Source organism: Rhineura floridana, chromosome 22 (genome assembly GCF_030035675.1).
Source record: "Rhineura floridana isolate rRhiFlo1 chromosome 22, rRhiFlo1.hap2, whole genome shotgun sequence".
Lineage (NCBI taxonomy): Eukaryota > Metazoa > Chordata > Lepidosauria > Squamata > Rhineuridae > Rhineura > Rhineura floridana.
Window position 1 is genome coordinate 9,855,290 of NC_084501.1, and position 17,865 is coordinate 9,873,154.

The 17,865-nt window shown below is 46.5% G+C and overlaps 1 protein-coding gene across 3 annotated transcripts in view; it reads right to left on the bottom strand.

Moving 5' to 3' along the window:
- The window catches only part of MACROD1 (mono-ADP ribosylhydrolase 1), a 366,194-nt gene that overhangs the window by 13,069 nt on the left and 335,260 nt on the right, over positions 1-17,865 (bottom strand). The gene's annotated exons all lie outside the window — the stretch shown is intronic.

The following is a 17,865-nucleotide window of genomic DNA, read 5'->3' on the forward strand; positions in this document are numbered from 1 at the left end:
GGATGAGTGTTCAATGAACAGGTAATCTGGAAGCACCCAAAGTGTAAGTGATGGTGGTGAGGGAGCGGAAAAGCCAGCTTAAGAGCTGGGAGCAGGATGAAGCAGAGAGCTTAAGGGATGGAGGGGAAAAGAATGACAAGGCTGGGAGTGGGGAGAAAGAGGCGAAGGGGTGGGGGGAAGAAAGAGCAAGACTAGAGACTGTAAAGGGCAAGGAAGGAAGGAAGGCTAAGGTGGGGACAGGAATTTGATTCTGCTCACATTTCAAGCCAAATCTATCAAATTTGCACTGTCCAAAACAACATGAGAACCAAAACGCAGCCACCCTGCAACATTCGCTCTTCTCCGAATCTTGCAATGCAGTTCTCCAACCAACCAACATTTACAAAAATGCATATATTAGGGGAGTGTGCATAAAAATGAATGTATTTGTGAAATATTAGTGAATATATTAGTGAAAACAATCAAAAATGAATTCTGTTAAGGAAAATGTGCAGGTTAATCAAAACTGCACACAAAAATGTTTTTGTTAGGAAACATTTGTACAAAAATGCTGATGAATTTTCATGAGGATCTTTAAAAAAACCCACAAATTGCTACAGAAATGTGGAGAAACTGAGGGAAGCGAAACGAACAGATCTTTCCCTCCCTGTTGAGGAGTTGGGGTGGGAGACAGCTTTTCTCTGCTGCAGACAAGTCCTGTTCTTTGAGCATAACACAGCAACGGGGCAATCTTGTCATGGTTCCCTGATCCTGCTGTAAACGAAAGCAACACAAGCTGCCTTCTGCTTCCCACCCCAGTCTCTGAAGTTGCCAAAGTGGAGTGTTGCCTAAGCACTTTCCCCCCTGATGGAACTGCAGCAGTAGCAACAATGTGATGGTTGAAAGCATTCTGGATGAATTTGATTGCTATCAGGGCCAAACTGGTGGTGGTGGTGGGTATTTTGAAGTGCTTGCTGTGGATTGGTTGTGGGCATGGGGGGGGGGAGAAACTGGAGCCAGCTTGCATTTAAAGGCAAACTTACCTAATTTGCACTTCCCAAAACACTACGCAGACCAAAACACAGGCATCCTCCAAAATCTGCACTCCTCTAGATTTTGCAGTGCTGTTCTTCAGCCAAGTAATGGGAACAAAACTCCATGTACTAGGGTCAAGTGTGCCTCTGAATGCATGGAAATGGACTGCCTTCAAGTCGATCCCGACTTATGGTGACCCTATGAATAGGGTTTTCATGGTAAGCGGTATTCAGAGGGGGTTCACCATTGCCTCCCTCTGAGGCTGGTCCTCCCCAGCTGGCTAGGGCCTGCTCAGCTTGCCACGGTTGCACAAGCCAGCCTCTTCCTTGTCCGCAACTGCTAGCTGGGGAGCAACTGGGCTCCTTGGGACTATGCCGCTTTCCCACGGCTGCACAGGTGGCAGGGCATGTAACCCCTGAGCCGCTCCCTGTGGGGGTGATCTTTAGCTGGCCCTTGACATCCAGGAGACACGAGCAGGGATTTGAACTCGCAGACTCTGGACTCCCAGCCAGGCTCTCCTCCCCATGAAAATAACATGCAAGATGAAGTATGTTTGGGAAAACCACTTTGCTAAAATGTGTATATTAAGAGAAATACACACTAAAATGTTGATGAATTTTCCTGAGGACATTTTTTAAAATGACAAAATTATGTGGAAATGTGGAGAGCTGAACTTAAGATTGGAATAATGAGAAAAAAAGAATCCGAAATGGACATATTCACCCATCTCTAGCATCAGTCTGGAATGAACCACTTTAAGCAAATTGCAGCTAATAGCTATGTCCTGATTGGCTTGGCGTCTCCAATCTCAAGATTTGAAGATCAAATGACAAATCAAATGTTGCCCTGCCCAGAGACTATTTTTTCTATGAGAAATTGAAACACCACCACCACCACTCCCTCTCTCTCCCCCCTTCTGCAAGACCAGGTCATGGCAATGGAGACTCCAAACATGAAGACAGGGAAAGAATGAGTGATTATAACGTGGGAGAAAGGGAGAGGGAAAGTGGGCTCAAGCTCTGGTTAAGGGGAAAGTGGGGGCCGCTGGGGGTTTTAAATTAACATTAGAAATCTCCTTTGCTGAAGGGACTTGTCAACATTACAGAAGGGTCTTGGCCACTGGAAGGCATTACTGGGTAATGAAGAGCAGCCTTCACGGGTGCCGGTGCGGTTGCCGGCAAAAAGTCTCAGGAAATATCCCCTCAAAGCTGAACAAGGCACGAGAGACTGTTTGCTTTTCCCACTAAGTAGCTGTTTGCAGAGGGCTGGCCTCTCCTACACCTCCCTATAAGCATGCCCACATTTTCGTTGGATGCCAGGACTGGACGCCCACCCTCCCTTCTGTTCTGAATGGAAGAGAGGTGCAAAGAGCGAGTGTCGCAGTGGCTGATGGAGGGGCTGTCATCCCCATTTATGGGGTGGTTCATGGGGGAACGTGCCACCACCATTTCATGTCTCCTGCTTTCTTACATGGGACAGCAATTTCGTGTTATGCCACAGCTCACATGGCAGCCATTTTGTGATCAGCACCCACGCCACTTCCTCAACATTCCAGATGTGCCTACTGGCCTAAAATGGTTGGCGACCCCTGAACAGACCTATATTGAGTGCGTATGTGGAACCTAATTCCGGTTCTGGTGCTCTTGTCACAAATCATGGCTGCCGTGTGTTCAGCGAGCAGCCATGGCTCTTAGGGTGCCAGTTGTGGCTACTATGTTCCTTATTACACCTTTATTACACTGCGCACAAATTTTGGACAGGCAGGTTGGACTAGATGGTCTCCGTGCTATTTCCAGCATGCTATTAATTATCTCAACAAACCATGACTTCAGTGCAGCCTCTGGGCAGAGCAAGAAATGTTCAAAATGCCACTGTCAATTGTGCTCATTGCTCTTTGAGAGCTATGATTTAAAAAGGGAGAAAATCCCAAGTTTAAAAATCCCTCTCGTTGATCCGCTGTTTGCGAGTGAATCGATTTAATCACGTAAAGTGCTGTTGCCGGTGACGCAACGCTGGCTTCCACAGAAGAGCACAAGAAGATAGCAGGTAAAACAAAACAGAAAATTCCCCCATCGCTGTCTTGCAGAGAAACAGAGAGAAAGAGAGAAAAGAAATTTGCAGCCAAAATGTTAAGTCAGAGGCAGGCACCCAGCCGGGCGTGAAATTCAATTACTAGGCAGGTAGGTGGAAAGAAGAGCCCCCAGGAAGGCAGAAACGCAGCTCCAAAACAGATCTAGCAATGAGTTAAAATTAACCTTAATGTTTCAGCCAAGGAAGCCTCCCCCCCCCTTGAAGGGACCAAACAAGATCCAAGATACAGGGAGCAAAACCAGGGTTTAGCTCATCCCTGACATGTTTTCACTTTCAGGGCTTAGCTGTGACAGAATTTGATGGCAGTTCCCCTGAGCAACTGCAGAGTGCGTTTTTCTCACCCCACAGAACAAGAAGAGAAATTCCCTACCCATTTTGGGATTAGGGAAATGATACAACAGTGTTTCTTGAATAATAAATAGCACTAGCAGAAAGTGTCCAGCCTTGCTTGGGAATTCTAAGAAACCTCCCAAAATCAGTGCAGTTTTCAAACGTTTCATACACCACCTTGATTCAAAATGGCATCCATTTGTATCCAAATATAGACGAAAGCCTGCTCCTTGATCTCAGGAACCGTCAAGTAAAATTTGGTTGCGATATCCTTAAGAGGCAAAAACACACAGAGAGCAGACAACTTCCCAAAATATATAGTAGGTTAAAATACACATTTTGAGAGGATTTGAAGAAAAATGCCAATTAATACAGAAATGAAGTGGAATTATGGATAAAAACATGGGAAAGTTCTGATCCAGAGCAGAAATCGGCAGACTTGTTCATCCCTTGCCACAACCCCGGGCCACCCACCACGCTCTCCTTTCTCAAGTGGGGGGGCAGCCTCTGATGCACCCATGCGAGGCCATGGCCTAGTGAACATATGTTCTACGAGAGGCGAGAGGGAGCCCAAGAGAACAGTGGGGAGCTCTGGAGACCACCGAGACAGGTTGGGTCAACCCCCCCAAATTATGTTTGTGTTGCTACTACATAGAAAAGCTGATCCGCCTGACTGCTCCCCGTCCGTGTGATTTATGGCTGCCAGGCTGTCGGTTATCACGGCTCCGTGTCCGATTTTCTCGCAGGCTGTCAATAGTGGACGCGCCTCCATCCCCACCCTCTGCCGGATGATTTAGGGGCAGCTGGCATTTGCCGTTAAAGAGGTGGTTTCTCTATTAGCACCAGGCGGGGGGAAGAATCGACTCCTGTGGATGTGATTTACAGAGGGACGGGGCCCTGGCATCCTGCAGCTCTTATTGACGCCTGCCCCGTGCCGTCCATCTCCCATGACAGCCCAATCAATAGTGCTTTGCATTTGCCGTCTGAGTCTATAATATTGGCATGATAAACGGCAGCCCCTGAATGCGCAGTTTGGTAGTGCCCGTCAGCTAGGCCCCATCAGGGATGGAACTGGCGGACAGGAAATTGCCCCTACCGCATCAGTCCACGCCAGGGGGCAGTGGCTCTACCACCTTGTGGCCTGTCTGCCTCTCCTCTAGGGATCACCAAGGCCACCTTTGGGGATGGTGGTGGTTGAAATTTGACTGAGCCTGACCAGGTTGGCACCAGGCCTGCAAGAGCATGGCAGAGGGCCCCTGCAACTGCATGCATCCTTTTGATTGTGCATACAGCAGGATTTGTGCTCATGATAGTTTCTGAGCAATTATACACAATCCCACTTTCAATACTTGTTTGCATCTGGGAAAATTCCGGGCGGGAGGGGCATGCTGTTTTGTTTCCAATCACTGCATGTTCCATAACTTCCTGATGAAATCCTTTTCATATCAGAAATGTTCCGAGGTTGTTGATGTGGTTTGCTCTGCTTTAGTTGTGCTACAGCGCAAGAGCGCCCCTCCAGATGGTGATATAATTTGGGAAGAATTGCAGAACAAATATAGCAGCCTGATGTGCAGACGGACCAATATAAATCCATCACACTAATGCCACATGAGCCACATGAAATCCACACCATACATTTAAAGCGCATTTAAAGCACATGACTGGCTGGTTGAAACCCTGAACAGGAGGACTTCACAGCAGTCACATCCACACCATACACTTAAAGCACATGGCTTCCCCCAAAGAATCCTAGGAACTGTAGCTTGTTAATGATCGTGGGAATTGCGGCTTTGTGAGGAGTAAACTACACTTTCCCAGGAATCTTTGGGGGAACAAAATGTGCTTTAAATGTATGGTGTGGATTTTATACCAATGACATGTGGCAGAATACAACCCAGGGGGTGGAAACACAGTCTGGAGGGACCCCAAGTCCTGTTCCACTCAGGTACAGGTCCCCTCCACCTCCCCTCAGTCCCCTATCCCCACTGCGGAGTGCCCAGCCAAATAAGGTTACCAACGGACAAGAAATAAACCCTGGGCCTGCTCTTCTCCCTTTACCAGCAGTTTGATTTGCAGAAATCTGCGAGGAAGCTTTTCATGGCATAAATAGAAAAACATGATCACTTGCTAGAATCTCCAGCTAGAGATGCTCAGCAGAGGAGGCCAGTAAAACAAGCGGACAAACCCTAACAACCTGTACAGCTGAGACCAGCTCCACACCCTTCTGCTGCATCTGTCTAAGGGACCTTCTGGACTGTCGCTGTTTCCGGGTGCAATTCAATACAGGTAAATTCAAGCTGCACCATTACAGCTGATTTGGAGCTCTTGCTCCACAAGCCCTCAAAAGATCACACTTTCTGTGATAAACAGAGTGAAGGGGAAATGCACTGGAAAGAGTGGGATTAGCACTTGCTTGACACAATGTTGTCTAACCGCCCTGCAAACTAATCAGAATGGAATGCTCCATAAAGTAGAAGAGACCTACGAAGAAGCAAGTCCCACAGAGTTCAATTGCGCTTCATCCTGGGATGTTCCCTTCCCCATTTCAATTTTCATTATGCTTACCTCTGCTTAGAATTCCCAGTCCTATGCAGGTCTACTCAGAGATAAACCCCACTGGGCTTGAAGGGGTTATTCTCAAATAAGGCATGCAGAGGATTTGTTTGTTTTGATATAACAGATTAGGACTACATAAGGATGTAGGAGGAGCCCATCTAGTCCTGCATCCTATCTCACGGTGGTCAAACAGATGCCGCTGGGGAGCAAGAGCACAACAGCAACTGACCCCTTGTGGGAGCAAATTCCATAATTTAATGATCTATGCTGTGTATAGATGTACTTTCTTTTCTCTGTTCTGAATCTTCTAACAGTCAGTTTAATTGTATGTCCATGAGTTCTAATATTATGAGAGAGGGAGAAAAACGTCTCCCTATTCATTTCCTTTGCTCCGTGCTCAGTTTTATGCACCTCCATCATGTATCTCTAAACTAAAAAGTCCCAAATGCTGCAACCTTTCCCCTTGATCATGCGGGTTCCCCTTTTCTGAACCTTTTCCAGCTCTACAATGTCCCTTTTGAGGTGAGGTGACCAGAACAGTACCCAGTACTCTGCTCCTGTGGAAAGCAGCCCCTTCTTTATTGTGCCCCACACACACACATGAGACAGAAGCCTACCCATTTGTTCTCAGAAAGCTGGGTTGAAGTGGGGTGTGTGTGACTTATTTTTCCCCATGGCATACAACTGGGGAGGGGGAGTGTTTAAAGCATCAATTTATTTTTATCAAACAAAATTCTGCCCCTTCCAGTTACTTCAAAACTAACCATAAAGAAGGAAAAACATATTGAGAAGTTAGGAAAGATGCGGAAGGAAGGGACCTTTAATGGGACAGCTTGAAGAGGCATTGGGCGCAAACAGTATTGAAAGAGGGATTGTGTACCGATTAGGGATGAGGAAGAATATCTGACAAAATCGAACGTGGTACCGGATCCGGACTGAATTAGCTAATTCACTGTCTCTTTGGATTGGCATCAATCTCTTGTGGCGGACCGTGGCTGTAATCGGCATGGATTTTGCAGCCACAACTGCAATCGGCTACAATTTCCCCCCCCAAAAGTCCTCCCCCTACTTTACATATTTTTTTTCGTAATTAAGATGTTGTGTCAACTACAGGATTTCCATTTGTCCATTATATATTATGAAAAAAATTGTTATTATCACGATATAATGCAAAAAAAATGGCTATATATGTCTTCAGTGTTAATTGTCAAATCTTCCTGCAATGTCATTTTTTTCAAACAAGGTATCTCAGAGCATTCTGAATCTCTTGCATGGGAAACATTATGATGATGAGACTGAGCCAGGCTACCCACCTTGCCACACCCCCACCCCTCTTTCGTTGCTGCTGTCCTGAGCTAACCAAGGGCTGTTTCTCGCTCGCTCGCTCTGTTCTAAATGTGTGTGTGTGTCACTGTGTGACTGACAGTGACAGACAGTGTCTGTGCGGTGCAGTGGGGCGCCGCCGCCGTCTGCCTGCCTGCGCCTCTCCCACACTCTCTCAGACTGTGTTTTTTAACTTTCTGTTGCTGCCCCTCACAAGACCCTTGATGTTCAGTCATTGGCTCAGCTCCTAGTGCCCTGTCTAAGTGTGAGAGTTTTTAAGCGATTTAAATAAACTGGGAATTCATTGCTTAAACCAGATCATAAAGCAACCTAAAAATTACACATCTTTCTCCGCCACCAAACAACTATGTGGAATGCTGGCATTTACATAAGTATCTACGAAAACAATTACATAATTTTTGGAACCCGAAAAAAAACCCTGAGGATCAAATCACCCAAAACCGTGCACAGCAGATCGAATCAGCAAGCGCCAGAGAAAGCAGAAACCAAAGAAGGACGGACTGGTGAAGAAACAACGGACTATCAAGCTGCATGCAGATCGGCACAACGCAGTGACCCCCATCCCTAGCACCGATAGCACCTTAAGCACAAATCGTCATGAATGCACAAGAAAAAGGACGTCTGCAGGGGCCCAGAATCTAACCGCTATGTAAGCTTCAGGATGAACACTGAATAAAGGGTTGTTTGGAGGGGAGGCCAGTGTGACTCTACTGAGGGTGCTTAGAAAACAAGTTTGCTCTTCCTGTGTCCTCATCTGCTGTTGAGACATCTGCGGAGAGCTTGTGGCGCAGTGGTTAATACACTTGCCTCCTGCATCAAAGGCAGGAGAGGCTGCAGCCAATGATCAGGCATGGAGGGGGAATTTATCCTGCCAGCGCTCCACTTCAGGTACATACAACATCATTGCTGTGGCCAGGAAGGGGTTAGGGTTACAGGATGCTATAATAACAATCCAGCCAAATTACCCATCTACACACACATACATACATACTTTTTCCTTTCAACTTCATCACTTTCCCCATTGGAACTGGCCAAGCAGAACCTGCAGTCGCAGTGTGGTCACATCTACACTGCACATTTGAAGTACATTCATACCATTTCAGCTCCCACTCCCCAAAGAATCCTGGAAACTGTAGTTTATCCCTCACATGGTCACAATTCCCAGCATCCTTGATAATCTACAGTTCTCAGGATTCTTTGGGGGAAGCTGTGTGCTTTAAATGCATGATGTGGATGTGACCGCTGTGAAGCCCTCCTGTTCAAGGTTTCAGCCAGCCAGGCCCTCCAGAATACTCCATTCCATTCCCTTTCCCACATGGTTTTCTGCCCCCTGCCCAGGGACAGCGCCAGGCATGACTGGGCCCTTGGGCACCCGCCTGCATGCCCCACCTACCTCTCCTGTCACTTCATGTCAATTCCCTGCGTGCGCATGGCTGCCATCAACAAAGATGGCAGTGGGGACTTCCCTAAGAGGCTGATGCACCCACCGCCATCTTGACTGATGGCAGACATGCACACTACACTATGTGTGCACATTCCTGCCATCAATCAAGATGACAGCAGGGGCATCAGCCCCTTAGGGAAGCCTCTGCCGCCATCTTCACTGATGGCAGATATGCATGCCGGTGCACAGCACTCACAGCACTAGGAAAGGTAGGTGGGGCATGTGGACGGGCATCACAGGCCCACGCGATCTGTATGGGAGGGCCCTGGGAGTTCCCTCTCTGCGATCTGTGGCAGGGTTGGGAGTCAATACTGCAGTGGATTGCGGAATAGGAGCGCTACCCTCCCACCCTAAGGAGGGGCTCTTCAGGGACCCCTCTGGGCTGCAGGGGCCCTTGGCCAGGGCCCAACCAGGTCACCCTCTGGCACTGGCCCCACTCCCCCCAGTAACTCAGCATTCTATGGCCACTCAGTCCACAGTGAGTTGTTTTAGTGGGAGGGGGGCTGCCCACGTAGGGTTTTTTTTTTAAGTACTTCTGCAAACCTCAGGGTTTGGAAACCTTTCTTTTTGGATACAATTCTGTCAGTTCAGCAGTCACTACTTGAGGAGCAATTTCCAGTTTGGAGAGACATCCTGATGATTCCATGAGACATCCTGATGATTCCATGAGATTCTTCTCCAGCACCCCCTCCTTCTCCTCTCTCCTCCCCCCCCCCCAAATATTGCTCTTTCTCTTGCCCACAAGGCAGCAGCGGTGACTTCTTGAAGCTACTGTTGGAGGAAACCATGCTTGCCTGTGCTGAATACTAAACACCTGCTTAGGATGTGACTGGAATACCACATTTGGAGGGGAGGGCAGGGGAAGACAGACGTGTGCCAGCCACGCTCTCCCAGAGCTCAGCATTCCAAGCACGCCACACGCGGGCCTAGCTGGTGAGGCAGAGAGATCCTCACAATTGGGGGAGGCAAAGTTTGTGCCCCTCCAACAGTGGGAGCAATTCCCTTCAGCTTCATATTCTGGGCCTGGGAATCATAAGGCCTTCGGGGGGGGGGCAGGGACAAACCCTTATCTCTCAGAGACTTGCTGCCCAGCATCCACTGATTCTGGAAGGATGGATGGGACAGGAAAAATATCATATAACTAATGTTTGAAAAATCCAAATGCTGTTGATTTGGAGCCTTTTGGTTTTGCTTTCTTGAGCAGGCATGGCATTGTGGTTCAGAGCATGAGATGTGCAGGAGAGGCAGAATCCTTCTCCTCTTTCTCAAGGCCCCTCCAGAAACATCATTCACTGTGTATTCATTAAGATTTGTGCTCATGATGGCATCAGGGCAGTCACACACAATCCCACTTTCAATACTGTTTATGGCTACAGAAGCTTTGGGGAGAGCATACTGCTTTGTCCCCAACCGGTGCGCATCCTGTAATTTCCGGCCAAAACCCTGTTAACGTTTTATATCACAACTGCTTTGGTTATTTATTTAGGCCCACTTTTGGTGTGCTATGTAGTGCAAGAGTGCCCCTCCAGGTGGTAATAATGGGGCAACAACGAGGAAGCATCACAGATCAACAAATAAAGCAGAATGATGTGTGGACAGTCCAGCATAAATCCACCACGATTATTCCATCAATGACATGTTGCAGAAAACACTTGCCAAAAAAACCCCAAACCACTAGTCGCGGGAGGATAAAAAAAAGACAAGTTGTTGGTGGATTGCTTTCCTATGCCTGCCCTATTCGCATCTAGAGGGAGAATGGATCTTACTTTGAGAGTGAAAGGAATGTGCGGGAGAGAGGGAGAGGCCTTCTGGTTAAAGATATAGTGGAATAATATAATTTTCTTACTACAATATATTTGCAACTGTCAACGTGTGAAATGGCAGGCTATGAGGTGTACGGGACCTTAGTGTTCATGTGCAGGCAAGATGCATCCACCCCTAAACACAGAGAGATATTTAACTTCTAGAGCAAGGGTGGCCAACACAGTGCCCTCCAAAAGCTGTTGGACTACAGCTTCCATCATCCTTTGCCGTCGGTCACACTGATCAGGGCTAATGGGAGCTGGAGTATATCATACAGCAAGCAACGTTGTCTTTCAGCAGTGTCAGATGGTAAAAATGTTTGGCGGGCTAGTACTTTCTGTGGACTTATTTGCAAGGCTGTAATACATGATAGCACTGGTTCCCAAAACTTTTCCCCCACAGTCCAGCTGCCAAGGGTTTTAGTGGACCACTTAATGGTTTTTTTGTCCTTCTTGTAATGCACTGTGCCAGATGCAGTATGATTTTAATTGCATTTTTATTTCTTATATTGCATTTTATTGTATTACATTTTGCATTTCATAGAATTCAAATTGTAATACAAGAAAATGCAATAGAAGAAGTAGAAGAAGCAATAAAATACAATTAAAAATCACTATGAATATTTAATGGAGACATGCCGCTGACCGCCTGAATGAAGCTCGTGGATCGTTTCGGAGCTCCTCCATTATAGCATTAAACAAAACCCATATTTCCACAGTTGTGAATTTCACATACATTGAGCTCAGTTCATCTTTGCAACAATCCTGGTGTGGGGATGGAGTATAAGAGACAGTGTCTTGTCTTATAGCTCGGGATGGAGAAGAAATTTGATTTTGCTTGCATGTTAATGAAAAGCAACCTAATTTGCACTTCTCAAACCACTATGCACACTGAAACACAGCTGTCCTTAGAAATTCCCAGTTCTCCAAATTTTGCGATGCAATTCTCCAACCAAACAATATGTACAAAAATGCATATATTTGGGGAGAATGTGCATAAAACATTCATAATAGTGAAAATAACATGCAAAAATGCATTATGAGGGGAAATTGCCTTGCAAAAATGTGTGTATTTTAGTCAAAGCTGCACACAAAAATGTGTTTACCAGGAGAAATTCACACTACAATGCGGATGAATTTTCTTGAGATTTTTTTAAAAAGCTAACTGCTGCAGAAATGTTGAAAACTGATTTTAAGTTTGGTAAAATGGGAAACGGGAGAGAACCAGAGTTCACAGATTCGTCCATCTTTACTTATAGCCTTCCACTAAGTTTAGAGGATGAGGGTGAGATTTGGATGGGGAGGTTCCAGGGCCGGCGCCAGAGGGTGACCAGGCTGGGCCCTGGCCGAGGGCCCCTGTGGTCCAAAGAGGCCCCTCCTTAGGACAAGATGATAGCTCTCCCATTCCGTGATCCATGGCAGCATCTGGTCCCAACTATGCTGCATGTTGCTGAGAGCTTCCAGGCACCTCCCAAATACAGACAGTGCAGGCTTCAATAAGCCAGTACACATACCCCACCTATCTTTTCCGTCCCAGAGAATGCTGTGCCTGCGTGCCCACCATCACATGCATGCCCACCATCAACTAAGATGGTGGCGGGGGCTTCCCTAAGGGGCTAATGCCCCTGCTGCCATCTTGGTTGATGGCCAGCTTGCGTGCTATGCACACATGTAATTCACGTGACGCGACACGAGGCAGGTGGGATGCATGGATGTACACCGCAGGTCCGGGACAAGCTGGTGCCCATGGGCCCCATCATACCTGGCGCCGGCCCTGGGAGGTTCCCTTCTTTGCCACTACTTTGCAAAAGGACTCTACTTACCAAAGTACAAAGTGCAGTTTGGACAGGAGAGAAGAGACAAAAGGAAGAAGGGGGGAAAGGTCTCTCTAAGGAGGAAGGGGGTGGCTACTTCGTCACTCACAGCAGATGTTATTTACAGCAGTATTTAATCAATTTAGAAATCAGGCAAACAAGAAGCAAACCCAGCCACTGTCTTTCAGCCTTCTGCTGTACATTCATCTGGGATCCGCTGTTTCTCCAACAAACTGCTAAGCCATTCTCTGTATCTTTACTTAGCGATTGATGAGCTAAGAGCTATATTTATGGGCCTTTGATTAATATGCCACTGCCTCATTCACTTAATTCTTTTTTAAAATGATTATTAAGAAGGGCTGATTTTGAGCAGAGACATTTTTAAAGGAGGGGGTGGGACGGAGGGGGATGGCTGGCAAGAAGATGGAGGGGTAGGAAGTTGTGGGTTGTTTTTCTCTTTTTTTGCCTCATATTTCTTCGAAACGAGAATGACTGCTGTACGTGGAAATAGCCCATGGACTTCATTGCTAATGCTCAGAGCATCTGCTTTGCATGAAGAGGGTCCCGGGTTCAGTCCACGGCATATCGAGGCAGGGCTTGGAGAGACCTGACTGTGGGGCCATGGAAAGGGTAGCCAATGTGGTGCCCTCCAGATATTTCTGGACGACAGCTCCCATCATCCCTGAACATTGACCGTGAGGGTTGGGGAAGATGGGAGCTGGAGTCCTACCACATCTGGAAGGCCACAGGTTAGCTTCCCTTGTTTCAATAAAGAGAAGTGAATCTCTTTGGGGGAGGAATGGATTTTTGAATATCCTTCTGGTAAAAGAAATCTGTTGTTTGGCAGAGAAAGTCTTTCTGTTTTATTTATTATGTACTAGCAGCGTTTTGCCCAGCTTTGTCTCTGTCAAACTATTTTCAACTCTCTCACAAACGACTGCCTGTTAAGATAGGCTGTTGTGAGGCCACAGTGCTGCCTGAGATCCTCAGGCAGGACAAGAACTATAACAAACAAATTGGAGCAGCCAAATTCTGTATTTCCCAAGCCATTCTGTTCTCCAGATGGTGGGGGCTGCATTTGCAAATTCAATGAACCACCTACATTCAGGCAGAAATCAAACATGCATTTTAAAGCACTTTAATTATCACGCAGGAAATCTCCCCTCTCCCTCCTGCTTCAGTTAATGCACATATTAACCGCAATTCGAAAGTTACACTATTCCTGTGTTAAATGTCAGCACACTCTCTCCAGTGACTGTGGGAAAAGATCCCCCTCCCCAAAAAAATCCCCTGCCTCAAACAACAGAAGCATATAGTTGGAAGGGGAGTTTGGAGAGAGGGGAGGCTTTGCAGGCCATTTTAGTTGAACCCCCTGCGCAAAATCCAAAGTGAAGTTTTTCTCCCTCTCCCGCAACACTAGAACTCTGGGTCGTCCAACGAAGCTGAATCTTGGCAAATTCAGGACAGACAAAAGAAAGGATATCTTCGTACAGCAGCAGCATAGCTGAACTATAGAATTTGCTCCCACAGGTTATAGTGACGGCCAACGACGTGGATGGGTTTAAAAGGGGTTAGGCAAATTCATGGACGATAAGGCTATCATGGCTATTAGCCACAATCACAATGTTCTTCTACTGTCAGAGAACTGACACGGGGGGGGGGGGGGAGCACAGTGAAGGAAATGGGGATGTTGAAATGTACAAAACTCTGTCCCAGGATTGGAAAACCTCGGCCCTGGGATCCAAATGCAGCCTCTGGAAGCCTCCGCTGCCCTCGCTGTCCCTAACCTGCACCCTGCTTGAGTGTGTTTTTGCCTGGCTGCGATGTGTCCTTGAACTCTGATCATGCCTCCTGCTTGCTATATGGAGAATAGAGAGGGGCATGCATGTACAAAGGTACAACTTTACATTTATAGCTGTGCCTTTGGCCCCACCCACTACTTGCACGTGGCCCTCAGAAGATTGCCCAGAAGGGAATGTGGCCCTTAGGCTGACAAAGGTTCCCTACTCCTAGCCTACCCCCAACCATGTGAGTTACACCAGGGAGGAACAGAGTGGGGAGGGACAGTGCATCTGCAAATCTGCATCTGTGAAACAGATTAGGGCTGTGTGCACACGATACATTTAAAGCCATGGCTTCCCCCAAAGAATCCTAGGAACTATAGTTTGTTCAGGGTGCCGGGAAATGTAACCCTGTGAGGGGAGAACTACTTGTCAGTTTCACTGGAGAACCCAAAGCAGGATGGTGAAGGAAGACTGCATCCCTGAAACTGACAAGGTTCGCACATCCCTTTCCATACATGGCAAGAAATAAAGTATGTTTGTGGGGAGTAAGGATGGAAAGATCCGTCAATTTCATATCTCTCAGTTGCTCATGTTTAAATCGTTTAAATCTGCGGGGAGAATCAGTTCTCCCTGCAGCGATCTGTGAATTTCTTTTTTAAAAAATCCTTATCAAATTCTTCAGGATTTTAGTGTACCTTTTTCCTAATAAACACATTTTCTTTGCCGTTTTTACTAACATACACATTTTTGCAAGCAGTTTCTCCCATATAATGCATTTTTGTATGTTATTTTCAGTAATATATTAATTTTTCTGCACACTTTTCTGAATATATGCATTTTTGTAAACATGGTTTGGTTGGAGAACTGCACACAAAGTTTGGATAAGTACGGTATACATTTCGAAGGATGGCTGCACTTCAGTTTTCATATTGCTTCAGAAAGTGCGAATCAGATCAACTCAGCTTTAAATGTGAATAGAATCAATCTTTCCCCCTATTCCTAGTTGGGGGAGGGAGACATTCCCAGATCTTATTTCAAAATTGATGGTGAAGGGTTGAAAAGGCATCTGTTCACACAACAAAAGCAACTATGCAGGAAGGCTGATATGCAGTTGTAAATCCACCATTATCCTGCATGGCTGTCAATCAATTGAAAGTATTTGATACAAAACAGCATTTCTGCCTTTCCAACACACACAGCAAGACCAGGAGAGAGGCCAAAAAGCTCTTTAAGTGGCAACTCTGAAACCAGGGCACTTCCAGATGGCCTCTTTATTGAGCTTTTAACCTGGTTTGTTTGCAGGGAGATCAGATGGCGTTGCGTCAAAAGCAAGTAGTATCCCACACTTTCCAAAGCATTTCTTCCATCACCTTCCTTATTGCAAATAAAGTCTGATCTTTTGGGAGAAACGGGTTTGTTGCACAAGAGCTTCCAATCAACTGTAATTGTGCAATGTTAATTTGCTGGTATGTGACTGAATCCCACCTGAAAAGAGTGACAGTCAGTCTAAAAGAGCCCTTAGAGTCAAGGCCACATTCACACTATAAATTTATTCCACTTTAAACAGTCGTGGCTTCCCCCAAAGAATCCTGGGAAGTGTAGTTTGTGAGGGGTGCTGAGACCCCTATTCCCCTCACAGAGCTACAATTCCCAGAGTGGATTAACAGTCAATCCCTCTTCCAAGAGAACTCTGAGAATTGTAGCTCTGTGAGGGGAATAAAGGTCTCCTAACAACTCTCAGCACCCTTCACAAACTACAGTTCCCAGGATTCTTTGGGGGAAGCCATGACAGTTTAAAGTGGAATGATTGTAGACTAAACGTATGATGTGAATGTGATTTGGCAGCAGATCTCTCCTACTTTCTTTGCCTTTTCACAAGGCATCACCTTGTCTGCCTTTGCAACCAGGCCTCAGATGCACGGCTCCTAACTACTAGAAGCTACACATTCAGTGTCGTGGGCCCAAGCCTGTAGAACTCCCTCCTGACTGAGAATAGACAGGCATCCCCTTGCTGAACTTCAGGGACATGACAAAAAGCTTGCTTATTCCAGTAGGCATTTGGAGGCAGTGTGCAGGTTTAAGATGAATTTCTATTGTTTTATTTTCTGTATGGTTTATTTTTAGGTACCCTATTGAGAAATGCTAATGATTAAGCAGTATATAATTGTCTTTAAAAAAATAAATAGCAAACAAACAAACCATGAGGTCTAGAAACTTCCTTTTTTTAATAAAAAAGTGAGGATTCTCAGGATGCTAAATTCTTTGCCCGAAGCAAAAATTCTGACGTGCATTGTTGCATTTGTGTGGAATGCACACAGCTCTGACCCACATCCTCACCCACATCCGCCGTAGGAAAAACATGATTTTGCTACAACTCTTGCATCTTCTCAGCCCCTGTTGAGTATTAGGTGCGTCTCCCACCCCTTTTCTCTGCTCCTCTTAAGTGTCACATTTGCACTTTATTGTTCTCAATGCATCCGCCACAGCTGAATTATCAGACTGAATGTGTGAGAGCAAAGACTGCCGTCTCCCATGGCAGGTTTAATTAACAGACTCCACTCCCTCTCAGACAGACAAGCACATGGTGCGGGGGGGGGGAGATGTAGGGCAAAGAGAGGGAAATAGGAAGGAAGTGGAAGAAAGCAGATTTATTTGGAAAGGGTGTGGCAAGGAATATAAACTCCAATCTTCCCTTCACTGTGGAGATTACACAAAAAACAAAACAAAACTACCGCATGAGGCAACAGAAGTTGGTTTATTAGGGCAAATGGGGCACTGCCCCACTAAACTCAGCCTCCCCCGCTCCACCTGCTTCCCTTCTTACTTAAAACAACCAGTCCAGAGAGGGTGGCTCTGGCTGTCAGCTTCCTCCTCCTTAGTCTCAGCGTTGTCCCTTGGAAAACTCAGCAGGGAGGAGGAGGAAGATGGGGAGCAAATCTAGTATTAGTTGGCTCTGCCTGCCATTGGTTCTGGCGCACCTACTGTTGGGCAACCCTGCCTTCCGCCCCACCAGTGCCAATAGGCACCAGCCACCATCGCTCCTCTCACTGGCTCTGGGTCCACTTCATGTTGGGCTCCCTGCTCTCTGCCCTACCAGTCCCAGATGGGCACCAGCCACCACTGGCATGAGGAACATCATTTTCTCAAACTTTGGAATGTGGACACACACACACACACACACTATTTTTTAATTATTATGGCAGGTAAGTTGGAAAATAACAGCACAGCTTTTTTTTTAACCAGTCCCTTATTTTGAAGGAGCTCTTGAAGTCTGTAGAGCAGGGCTGGGGAACCTTTGGACCTCCAGATGTTGTTGGGATTCCAATTGCCATCAGCCCCAGCTAGCATGGCCAATGATCAAGGACAATCATGGGAGTTGTAGTCCAGCAACATCTGCAGAGCCAAAGTTTTTCCAGCCCTGCTGTAAAGAGGGAAGCACTAACTGGCCAGGGATTTGAACTTGCAGGCATGGAGCATCAGTTAGAAGATGCCTTAGAGGTCATCTAGTCCAGCCCCTTGATCAATGGAGGATCTGTAATGAAGGCTGCAGCAGCAACATCCCTAGCAGATGGCCATCCAGCCTCTGCTTAAATGCCTCCAGCAAAGGAGTGCCCAGTCGGTTCCACTGTTGAACAGCTCATATTGTTAAGAAGTTTATCCTAATGTTAGCTGAAATCTTCCCTTCA